Source organism: Manihot esculenta, chromosome 9, assembly GCF_001659605.2.
Source record: "Manihot esculenta cultivar AM560-2 chromosome 9, M.esculenta_v8, whole genome shotgun sequence".
NCBI classification, from domain to species: domain Eukaryota; kingdom Viridiplantae; phylum Streptophyta; class Magnoliopsida; order Malpighiales; family Euphorbiaceae; genus Manihot; species Manihot esculenta.
In genome coordinates, this window is record NC_035169.2 from 14,620,257 (window position 1) to 14,630,816 (window position 10,560).

The window sequence follows — 10,560 nt, forward strand, 5'->3', positions numbered from 1 at the left end:
AGGGGCGGCGGAAAGCTCACCTTGGCCGAAAATGGGGAAAAACTCGCCCGTTTTCGGCTAAGGGACCCTTTTATAGTGGCTGGCCAGACCACGTTCGGGGGCTGAATGTGCCTCCGCATGCATGCCATGTTCGGCGGCCGAACATGAGGTTCGGCGGCCGAACCTGGACTTCCCTCACTCATGCTTTCGGGGGCCTAACGTGCCTCCAAAACGCATGCATGTTCGGCGGCCGAACTTGACTTTCGGCGGCCGAACCTGGATTTTCCTCCAAAGATTTTTCATGCAAAAACTCATTTAATATCTTACTTAAAAACATGAAATACATGAAAACATTTCATAAAATCATAGTTTTACCCTTCTAGAGGTTTCCGACATCCGAGGTCCCACCGGACGGTAGGGATTCCGATACCGGAGTCTAGCCGGGTATTACAGTCCTAGGGCAGCTTTTGGAGCACAGTCTCAGCAGACAGCTTCTGGTAGTGTGGCTCAGCCAGCAGCTCCAGCCGTGACTCAGGCCAGTGGCAGAGGCAGAGGGAGGGGCAGCCTCTTCTTCAGCGGGTTTCAGAGGTGAAGGTCCATCAGCTCCAGCACGGATCTTCACGATGACTCAACAGGAGGCAGATGCATCTAACACCGTGGTGGCAGGTAACTTAGTCATTGGTTGTTCAGATGTGTATGCCTTGATGGACCCTGGTGCATCTCATTCTTTTATTGCTCCGAGAGCCGTCCAGAGGTTGGGGTTGATGATCTCTGAGTTAGAGTGTCCTCTCTGGGTCAGTGGACCCAAGTGTGATCCATCAGTGGCAGAGTCAGTCTGCCAGTGCAGTCCAGTCTTTGTTGAGGGAAGATGCCTTTCCGCCGACCTTGTGGTTCTAGACTTGACAGATTTTGACGTCATTCCAGGGATGGACTGGTTATCTACCCATGGTGCTACCTTGGACTGTAGGGACAAGGTAGTCAGGTTCAGAGGTCAGGATGGGTCAGAGGTTGTCTTCAGGGAGACGGGAGGGGTACACCTAGAGGTCTGATATCAGCTCTTCAGGCTCGTAGGTTGCTTAGGAAGGGATGTCAGGGGTATTTGGCTCATGTGAGAGAGCTTAGCAGTCAGGTTAGAGAGCCCACCTCGGTGCCAGTGGTTAGAGAGTTTCCAGACGTCTTCCCAGATGAGCTGCCAGGTTTACCACCTGCTAGGGAGATAGAGTTCGAGATAGAATTGATGCCTGGAACCCGACCGATCTCTATCCCTCCCTACAGGATGGCTCCAGTTGAGTTGAAGGAATTGAAGGAACAGTTGCAAGAGCTGGTAGAAAAGGGCTTCATCCGACCGAGCACCTCACCTTGGGGTGTACCAGTCTTGTTTGTCAGAAAGAAGGATGGATCCCTTAGACTTTGTATCGACTACAGGCAGTTGAACAAAGTCACTACCAAGAATAAATACCCGTTGCCTAGGATCGACGATCTATTCGACCAGCTAGCCGGAGCAGGTTGTTTCTCCAAAATAGATCTGAGATCGGGGTACCATCAGCTAAGGATAAGGGAGGAGGATGTGCCGAAGACAGCCTTCAGGACCAGATATGGGCATTTTGAGTTCCTTGTAATGCCGTTCGGGTTAACTAACGCCCCTGCAGCATTCATGGATCTCATGAACAGAGTGTTTAGCCAATACCTGGATCACTTTGTTATTGTCTTCATAGATGATATCTTAGTGTATTCCAGGAATGCAGAGGAGCATGCCCATCATCTAAGGTTGGTTCTGCAGACCTTGAGGGAACATGGCTTGTATGCCAAGTTCTCTAAGTGTGAGTTCTAGCTGAGGAGCATTTCGTTCTTGGGGCATGTAGTGTCAGACAATGGGATAGAGGTGGTCCCCAAGAAAGTGGAAGCTGTAGCTAACTGGCCTAGACCCACTTCAGTGATAGAAATCAGGAGTTTCTTGGGTTTAGCAGGTTACTACAGGAGGTTCGTTCAGGACTTCTCAAAGATTGCAGCTCCTCTGACCAGGTTAACCAGGAAGAATCAGAAGTTTGTGTGGATCGACCAATGCGAAGAGAGTTTTGAAGAGCTTAAGAAGAGGTTGACTTCAGCACCAGTGTTAGCTCTGCCATCTAGTGATGAGGACTTTTCAGTCTTTTGTGATGCGTCCCGAGTGGGACTGGGTTGTGTACTAATGCAGAATGAGAGGGTGATCGCTTATGCTTCTAGGCAGCTAAAGAAGCATGAGTTGAATTACCCCACACATGACCTTGAGATGGCAGCAGTAATCTTTGCACTCAAGATGTGGAGGCACTACCTCTATGGGGTAAAATGTGAGATCTTTACAGATCATAAGAGCCTGCAGTACATCCTGAGTCAAAGAGATTTGAACTTGAGACAGAGAAGGTGGGTAGAGCTGCTAAGTGACTATGATTGCAAGATTCAGTATCATCCGGGTAAGGCGAATGTCGTGCCAGACGCCCTAAGCCGGAAGTCACTAGGCAGTCTATCCCACATCATGGCCGAGAGGAGACCAGTGGTGAAGGAGTTTTACAAGCTCATTGATGAAGGTCTATAGTTGGAGTTATCTGGTACAGGTGCTTTAGTGGCCCAGATGAGAGTGACACCTGTGTTTCTGGAGCAAGCGGCTCAAAAACAGCATAAGGACCCAGAGTTAGTAAAAATTGCCAGGACTGCTCAGTCAGGTAAAGACAGTGAGTTCAGATTTGACAGTAAGGGGATCCTCCGCTATGGGAGTCGATTGTGTGTACCAGATGACATAGGGCTAAAAGGAGACATTATGAGAGAGGCTCATAATGCAAGATACAGCGTTCACCCCGGAGCCACCAAGATGTACCAAGATCTGAAGAAGGTTTATTGGTGGCCAGCGATGAAGAAAGAAGTGGCACAGTTTGTGTCAGCCTGCGAAGTGTGTCAGAGGGTGAAGCTGGAACATCAGAAGCCGGCTGGAATGCTTAACCCCCTACCTATTCCAGAGTGAAAATGGGAGAATATAGCTATGGACTTCGTAGTGGGGTTACCGGCGACGTCCAATAGATTGGAGGCAGCATCTACCCTTGGTGGAGTTTGCCTACAATAACAGCCATCATGCTAGCATCGGGATGGCTCCATATGAAGCTTTGTATGGGAGGAAGTGCAGATCACCTGTTTGCTGGGAAGAGGTTGGAGAAAAGGCCTTGGCAGGGCCTGAGCTAGTAGAGATTACCAGCAGGGTGGTACCCATAATCAGAGAAAGGATCAAGACTGCTGCAAGCAGACAGAAGAGTTATGCAGACATCCGCAGAAGACAGGTAGAGTTTCAAGAGAGGGATCTGGTATTGCTCAAAGTGTCTCCAATGAAAGGAGTGGTTCGCTTTGGGAAGAAAGGTAAACTAGCCCCACGATACATCGGACCCTTTAAAATCTTGCAGAAGATTGGGAATGTGTCGTACAAGCTAGATTTGCCTGCTTCAATGGAAAGAATCCATCCGGTTTTCCATGTTTCAATGTTGAGAAAGTTTGTGTCAGATCCGGGCAAGGTTCTTAGTGAGCCTGATGTGGAGATCCAAGAGGATCTCACCTATGTTGAGCAGCCAGTGCGGATCATAGACACCCAGATCAGAAAGCTAAGAAACAAGGAAATCCCGATGGTAAAAGTCCTATGGAACCACCACAATATGGAAGAATGCACTTGGGAGACACGGGAGTCCATGCTCCAGCAATACCCTTATCTTTTCTAAGGTTAGTTTCTTATATGTTTCATGGGTTTTATGTGTATGTTATGTTGTATGCCATGCTATGTGCTAGTTGAGGAACATTCGGGAACGAATGTTCTTAAGAGGGGGAGAATGTAATACCTGGCTAGACTCCGGTATCGGAATTCCTATCGTCCGGTGGAATCTCGGATGTCGGAAGCCTCTAGTAGGGTAGAAACATGTTTTCATAAAATGTTTTAATGTTTTTCATGGTTTTAAGTAAAAAGGAAATAAGTTTTTGCATGAAAACAACCTTAGAGGAAAACCCAGGTTCGGCCGCCGAATCTCAAGTTCGGCCGCCGAACATGTATGCATTTCGAGTGTGCCTTAGGCCCCCAAAGGCATTAGTGAGTGAAGTCCAGGTTCGAGCGCCGAACCTCAAGTTCGGCCGCCGAACATGGCATGCATGCGGAGGCACGTTCAGCTCCCGAACGTGGCCTGGCCAGCCACTATAAAAGGGTCCCTTAGCCGAAAAATGGGCGAGCTTTTCTCCCCATTGTCGGCCAAGGTGAGTTCTCTGCCGTCCCTCACCAATCTTTGAGTTCTTCCTTCAGATCTTTCAAGATTTTCACAAGTTTTTGCTTTCCTTTGAAGATTTGCAAGTTTTGAGCAAGTTTTGAACTTGGAGGCCCAAGGAGCTAAATCTCTCCCAACTCCAAGTTAGATCGCCTCTACTCTCGATCTTCAAGAGGTAAGAGTCGATCTCTAGCTTACATTATGTTTTAAACAAGTTTTATGCAAGTTCATGGGGTAGAAAATGCATGAGTAAGCTTATGTTGAGTTTATGGGTTTTTGATGAGTTTTTAGCAATGTGGCTTGTAAATGTATGTTGATGTGTTGTAGTTGGGGTTTAAGGTAGTTTGAGACCCCTAGGAGCTTGTACGCATGTTTTGGTTGAGCTAAATGCATGATGGTATGAGTTGGAGGCATTTGTGCATGTTTGAACCAAGTTTCTGCCCTTTGGGAGAAACCAGGTTCGGCAGCCGAAAGGGCTTTCGGCCGCCGAACCCTCTAGTGGAAGCAGCCTTCGGCTGCCGAAGCTTGCCCCTGAAAGGAGACTTTCGTCTCTGTCTGGGAGTTTCGGCCGCCGAAAGTGCCGCCGAACATGCATGAGTTTCGCCTCTGTCTGGGAGTTTCGGCCGCCGAAGGTGCCGCCGAACCTGCCTGACTTTCGGCTCTGGAGGGACTTTCGGTCACCGAACTTGCCGCCGAAAGTGCCCAGTCCAGCCTTCCTTTGCATGTTTTGCACGGATGTTTTGAGGTGTTCTAGGGGGTTTTTGGGGGATGTTTTTAGAGTTATGTTCTAGTTGTTTGGTCCCTCATTTGAGTCCACCTGTGTAGGTTCGGACCGGAGGACCCGAGGACCCCAGCAGTGAGTTAGCTGCTTCAGTCTTTGTCAGAGCTAGCCAAGAGGTGAGTAGAATAAACCTTTATGTTTTTAAAGCAAATAAATTATACAGTTGAGCATGTTCATGCATCATGAATGCCATGTGATGAATTAGGTTGTTTGCATTAGAATTCACGAATATGTTGCATTGCATTTATGATGTTGATGTGGATTGGTTATTGAATGATCCTTTAGTCCTCATATGGTATGATGATGCTACGGCATGATATGGTATGGAAGTCTAGGTTGTACCCATTCTACGTCCCTGGCACTATGTAAGAGAAAGTCCAGGTTGTACCCATTCTACGTCCCTGGCACATTGGTATGTATGATATGTTATGTTAAGAGAAAGACCGGTTGTACCCATTCTACGTCCCGGCACTTTGGAATGTAGAGGACTATTGGTGACAATACCATCCGAGATGTGATTTGTTGTGACGTGTTGCATTACATGATGGCATGAGATTTTAAATGTTGATTTCTATTATTCTGCTCACTGGGCTCTAATAGCTCACCCCTTTTCCCTAATCCCCCAGGATTGCAGGTACGGGCTAGACAGAGAAGTCAAGAAGAGTAAAGTCTTATGTTTGTAATAGATAGAAAGTGGACATGATAAATTGTAAGATGATGTAAATTTGAATAGTTATGTTATGTATAATGATATTGAGGTTTAGAAGTGTGCTTGACCATAGTATATTGTAATCCCTTTTGATACATGATCTTAATGTTTATTGATGACTATGTTTAGCAAACTCAACACATGTATTGCCACCCATTGAGGGGCATTGATGAGATCCCACAGAGGGGTCAAGTTTATGATTATGTATATGTTCAGTGCATGCACAGGTTGAGTTTGGTGTATGATAGAATGTATGAAAGAAAAGTTTTAAATTTTTTATGTATGTTGTTGATCATGTATGGGATTAAACAGGTTTACAGGTTACATGTCAGGCTTGCTACGGGTCCCGGCGGCCTTAAGCCGATCTGGATCCTAGCGCCGGTAGCGGTCCGATTTTCGGGTCGTTATCTGAAAATGGTTCACACCAAGTGAGGGCATCTTCACTCAGTTCTCGAACATGGTCCTTATCTCCAAAGGAAAAGAGAAAAACAAAGAGAAAAAAAGAAAAAGAGGATAAAATATCGAGAGAAACTGGCATCTATAAGAGGGCAAGTAGTTCTTTCTTTTTCAACACAAGTCCTTAATGTCAATAGAGAAATGAACACCTAGTAGTCAAAATTGAAGATTAAAGACTTTTGTTCAAGATTTTTCGCTTGCATCTATGCATCTACATTTATCATACTTTATTGCATCTAGAATTCTTCTTCCACAACATTCTTTAATCAAAGTTTGGAAACATGCTTGCGCAAGCATGAAAATGAATATAAAGAGATGTCTGAGCAAGCATTAAACAAAAGAATGAGTTTCAGTATATGCTTGAGCAAACATAGACAAAAGAAGGAATATGTGATTGAGCAAGCATGGATAAAGAAATGAGATTGGAGATATGTTGTAGCGAGCATGAATACAAGAATAAATACATGCTTGAGCAAGCATGGACATAAGAAATTTCATGGGAGATATGCTCGAGCAAGCATGCATTTAGAAATATGCTCGAACGAGCATGAACAATGGGATGAATTTGAAAATATGCTTGAGCAAGCATGGAAAGTTAATTTTGAAGATATGCTTAAGCAAGCATAAGCCTAAGAATGAACTTAAAAGATATACTCAAGCGAGCATGAGCATAAGGATTAATACATGCTTGAGCAAGTATGGATAAAAGAATGGATTTGGAAACATGATCGAGCAAGCATGAACATAAGAGTGCATACCTGCTTGAGCAAGCATGAGATAGGAAAAATGCTCAAGCAAGCATGAACACAAAGTAGTTTCTACATCTCACAAAAGTCTCTAGAATGCAAAGCATGTCCTGCATCTCATAATGGTCTCTAGGGTACAAAGTATACCCCCAAGCATCTTATATCATTTGATATTTTATCAAAATATGTGAGAATTTGATTCTCCTTCACTAGAAATACATAGGAAACATATTGCATTTTCTCTAGGATTCTAAGATACATAGTACACCTTAAGCTTTTCAATTAGACTCGGGACAGGTATCTAGTTGTTTGTCAAATTATGTGAGGGTCTAAGTCTCCTTTATAGGAGTTACATAGAAAACCTAAGAAAATTTAGGTGCAAATCCTCAAAATCATAAATCATACGATCATATTGTATTTTTTTATGAGAGTTTTAAGATATAGAGCACACCTTAGACCTTTTTCACTAAACTCTGGATAAGTAGTCTAGTTTTTTTCAAACTACGAGAGGGTGTGATTCTTTTAAGAATGGAAGATATATATGAAGCTTAGGAAAATCTAGGTGCAAACCTCAAAAAGACAATCACAATCATAATTAAGTCAGTTGCACAATCCCTAACTTATTTCAGGCAAGCCGAGCGAGTCGTAGAAGGTGGCGAGCTCAAATCTCATACTGCATTATGAAACTTTTATAAATTGTGAACTGAAATAGCCGGGTCCAAACTGGCCCAAATAACTTTTGGACCCACTTTCTACTTGACCCAAAATGGTTAATTCAAGTTATTTAGTAATTTCGTGCTAGCTTTTATATACAATTCTAATTTTCCATCATCTTCCGATGTGGGACGGCTTCCGCACCGAAAGCACGCAGCTGACCGTTACATTCGGTTCCGCTAAATTTGCAACGTGCTCGTCGCAACTGAATTGGTTACAATTGCTAACCAGGACCCAACCCTTGGGTATTGTGATTCGCTAGTATATCGAGCGGCTCCACCTCGTCTCATACGAGTAGCCCTTTCCTCGCAAGTCCACTAGTTCCGTACAATTTGTCTGACCCAGGGTGACTTTGATACCAATTAAAATAGTCTGGCCCAAACTGGCTTAAATAACTTTTGGATCCACTTTCCACTTGGCCCAAAATGGTTAACCCAAACTATTTAGTAGTTTCGTGCTAGCTATTATATACTATTTTAATATTTCATTATCTTTCGATGTTTTGAGAAGTTTACTAAAACTTTTATGTTTTGCATTTTTTATGTTTTTGCTTCTAACATAGTGGATTTTAACCTGTAATAAAATAGCAGTATTACGTTGGAATGTTTTGCATTTTTTATATTTTTGCTTCTAATATAGTGACATTTCACAAATAAAATTAGTATGTAGATTTTAACCTGTAATAAAATAGCACTATTACGTTGGAAATATCTCAAAAAACAAGTATTTTTAGTATTTTTCCTTTTCTTTCAATATGTGTAGAATATTTGTATATGATTTTGTAATTTTGTGATTATGTTTATTATTTTTCTTTAAATTTTAATTTTTGATATTAAAATTATTAATAATTAAGTGAGAATTTTCAATAGATCCAATTTTCGTTTTTGTGTTCTTAGCTATTTGTTTCTTTTTTTTTTTTCTTCTTTCGTATTTTGATATTTATGTTCATATTATTACCTTGTGTTTAAGCATTAAAACAGTTAGTAGATGGCCGCTAGAGTTTTTCATTAATGATTAGGGGTGGCTAAATTTTTCTCTCCAATTTGAAAGAAAAAATTGCTTTCTATATTGCATTTTAGATTTAATTTCCTTAAATTCCAAGATTTAAATAAATTAGTTAATTATTATATCTTTCTTTATTTTTATTATTTTTTGTTTTGTTTAATTTATTTGAGCCATATGTATTTTATTTGCTTGTCTTATTTAATTTATTTATTGAGATAATTAATTTATTGGCTTCCATATTTTAATTTATTTCTTTCTATGTTAGAATTTATTTCTTTCCCAATGTGAAAGTAATTATTTCCTTGTTTGAATTTATTTATTTTCCTTTTTTATTTCGTAAGTCTTTTTTTCTTATTTCTTTTCATTTTTATAGTAAGATGGAATTTAGAAAGTACATTTGAATAAAGGAAGAAAATCCAACTCTCTTAATTTTCTATCTTGGCTGAATAACACTTCCCCTTTTGGTATGCAAATTTCTTCTTTGATAAACCAATAAAGCATGTGGTGGAAGTTTACATGGACATCAATGCCCTTTGTAGCATTTGGAAGGCCTTTTACAAAGGGTAATAGGCCTAAAACCTTGTAATAAGTTTAGATTTAGTAAGTTAATTTTTATTTATTTTTAGGTTTTGTAATTTAATTCTTTTCGCCCCCTCATTTCTTATGGCCATTGGAATTAATCCTTTCTCTCTCTCTTTGTTTAGTTTAGTACTTTATTGATTTTGGTTAATTCATTTTGCTTTTCCTTTCTTTGGTGTAGTTTATTTTATGCATTTCATCTAATAAAGACATATAATTAAATTAGTAAATTAGGTAGTTCAACTTGTAATCTAAAAGCAATTTTGGCATGATAAAAACATGGTTATATATACTTAGGAGGTGATTTATACTGTTATATGAAAAATGACTAACTAATAATAACCTTAGGGTAAGATATAAAATTGGACTTTAGAGATGTATGTTTAGAAATCTAGTGAGACCTTTTTACTATGTGCTAAATAGGAATATAAAAACCATGCATGATTAAGTTTCTCTCTTTGGTGCAAATTGATCAAATGGCATGAAATGAATTTAGAAACATGATTAATTAGGGTAATTTGGTAACTCCTCCACTTTAATCCAAAAAGAAACTTTGCATATTAGAGCTAATGTAAGTGTATGAAAGGGTACTTTGTGTGATCTATGTGAACGTAATACTTAGATTGTTTATTGCCAAAAATGGATTTTTCGATTAATACTTAATGACAGGATATAAGAATTAATATAGAGAGCTGATATTGGTTCTTAGATAAAGTCCAATAAAAAAGGGTGCCTAACACTTTTCTTTTCTCATATCCACTAACTCAAACCTAGCCCATTGGATTATGGATTAAGAAGGATATTGAACCTCTATTAAGGGTAGGTCGCGCAACTACGTCATTTTTTGTTCCTTATTTTCATTAGGTTGGTGACTTCTTTCTTTCGCTCTTCACCGAGTGTAAAATATCTAGGCCCCGTAGTAGTATTATGGGAAAATGGTGCCTATCACTTTTCCTTTCTTATATTCACTAACTCGAACCTAGACCATTGGATTATGGATTAAGAAGGACAGTGAACCTCTGTTAAGGGTAGGTCGTGCAACTATGTCGTTTTGTTTGTTCCTTATTTTCATTAGGTTGGCGACTTCTTTCTTCCGCTCTTTACTGAGTGCTAAAACATCTAGGTCCCGTAGTAGTATTATGGGAAAAGAGTTCCTATCACTTTTCCTTTCTTATATTCACTAACTCGAACCTAGACCATTGGATTATGGATTAAGAAGGATAGTGAACCTCTGTTAAGGGTAGGTCGCGCAACTACATTGTTTTGTTTGTTCCTTATTTTCATTAGCTTGGCGACTTCTTTTCTCTGCTCTTCACCGAGTGTTAA